Source organism: Austrofundulus limnaeus, unplaced genomic scaffold (genome assembly GCF_001266775.1).
Source record: "Austrofundulus limnaeus strain Quisiro unplaced genomic scaffold, Austrofundulus_limnaeus-1.0 Scaffold2916, whole genome shotgun sequence".
NCBI lineage: Eukaryota > Metazoa > Chordata > Actinopteri > Cyprinodontiformes > Rivulidae > Austrofundulus > Austrofundulus limnaeus.
The window spans coordinates 3,477-5,409 of record NW_013955318.1 but is presented as its reverse complement, the minus strand read 5'-3'; the positions used below and the strand labels follow the sequence as shown (position 1 = coordinate 5,409).

Genomic DNA, 1,933 nt, shown 5'->3' with positions numbered 1-1,933 from the left:
AAATTAAAACACTTTTAGCCAATAAAATGCCGTTAGCCAAAAAAAAAGAAAAGAAAAAATTAAAACACTTTTAGCCAATAAAATGCCGTTAGCCAAAAAAAAAAACTTTTTGCCAAAGAAAAAAGCATAAACCACTGCTAACCAGACCAGCGTTAGCCAAACTGATAGCAGACAGAAAGGCTATGAGCACTTCCTGCTTCAGCTGGTGAACATCACACGGCAGTGGAGGATACCAGCTTGTTTTTAAATGTAACCCTGGCTCAAGGACACCACTACATGTGGTCATGGCAGCACGTTTTGATCATTGAAAGAAAAGTTTCTGCTGACTCACCGATCCCACGCTTCAGTCGGTGAACAGCCAGGTTGTTGTCAGGCTCTGTGAGGAAAAATACTTTTGATGAGATTAATAAAAAGATTTAAACAGAAACAAAATCTTTAACTTTCTACAAATGACACAAGTTTTAGATTAAAACTTTAACAACAACTTTCTACAAATATGTTGACTGTGTTCTGGTGCGAAAATTACTTTAAGAGATTTTTTCATCACATTCTGTTATTTACATTTTACAAAACAAGAGTACCTGATCCTGTACCCAGTCCTGTACCTGATCCTGTACCCAGTCCTGTACCTGATCCTGAACCCAGTCCTGTACCTGATCCTGAACCCAGTCCTGTACCTGATCCTGAACCCAGTCCTGTACCTGACCCTGTACCTGGTCCTGTACCTGACCCTGTACCTGGTCCTGTACCTGACCCTGTACCTGGTCCTGTACCTGACCCTGTACCCGGTCCTGTACCTGACCCTGTACCCGGTCCTGTACCTGACCCTGTACCCGGTCCTGTACCTGACCCTGAACCCGGTCCTGTAACTGGTCCAGTACCCGGTCTGGTACCTGGTCCAGTACCCGGTCTGGTACCTGGTCCTGTACCTGGTCTGGTACCTGGTCCAGTACCTGGTCCTGTACCCGGTCTGGTACCTGGTCCAGTACCTGGTCCTGAGTGTTTGTCTACATCACTTCCTGTAGGGGCAACATACCATTCTGTTAAATACATTACCCATGATGCTCCTCTGCAACATTTAGACAGTCATGATGGCTGCTGTACCTGGTCTGGTACCTGGTCCTGTACCTGGTCCGGTACCTGGTCCTGCACCTGGTCTGGTACCTGGTCCTGTACCTGGTCCGGTACCTGCTCCTGCACCTGGTCTGGTACCTGGTCTGGTACCTGGTCTGGTACCTGGTCCTGTACCTGATGTATTACATGCTGTTTTATTTACATTTTACAAACGGTTGTACCTAGTCTTCTACCTGGTTTTGTACTGGAATTTATACCTAACCTTGTTTCTGGTCTTTTACCTGTTCCCGTAACTGTACCCGGTCTTCTGCCTGGTCTTGTTTCTTGTCTTGTACCTGGTNCTGCTCTTCCACCTGGTCTTGTACCTGGTCTATTTTCTTGTCTTGTTCCTAGTATTCTACCTGGTCCCCTACCTGGTCCTGTAACTCTACCTGGTCTTGTAACTGGTGTTGTTTCTTGTTTTGTGTCTGGTTTTGTACCTAGTCTTGTTTCTTGTCATGTAGCTGATCTTCTACCTGGTCCTCTACCTGGTCATGTACCTTATCTTCTACCTGGTCGTGTACCTGGTCCTGTAACTGTACCTGGTCTTGTTTCTTGTCTTGTACATGGCCTTCTACCTGGTCCTGTATCTGGTATTGTATCTGGTGCTGTAACTGTACCTGCTCTTCCACCTGGTCTTGTACCTGGTCCTGTTTTTTGTCTTGTAGCTGATCTTCTACCTGATCCTCTACCTGGTCCTGTACCTTATCTTCTACCTGGTCTTGTACCTGGTCCTGTAACTGTACCTGGTCTTGTTTCTTGTCTTGTACATGGCCTTCTACCTGGTCCTGTATCTGGTATTGTGCCTGGTCCTGTAACT

General features: G+C 46.1%; 1 long non-coding RNA gene across 1 annotated transcript; it reads right to left on the bottom strand.

The window, feature by feature from the left end:
- Positions 1–46: 46 nt before the first annotated feature.
- On the bottom strand, positions 47–1,155 carry LOC106511555 (uncharacterized). Its single transcript, XR_001309538.1, has 3 exons — positions 1,105–1,155; positions 930–1,019; positions 47–376 (listed from the first exon to the last, which is right to left on the bottom strand). It is a non-coding gene; the product is annotated as an uncharacterized LOC106511555 (long non-coding RNA).
- Positions 1,156–1,933: the final 778 nt, after the last annotated feature.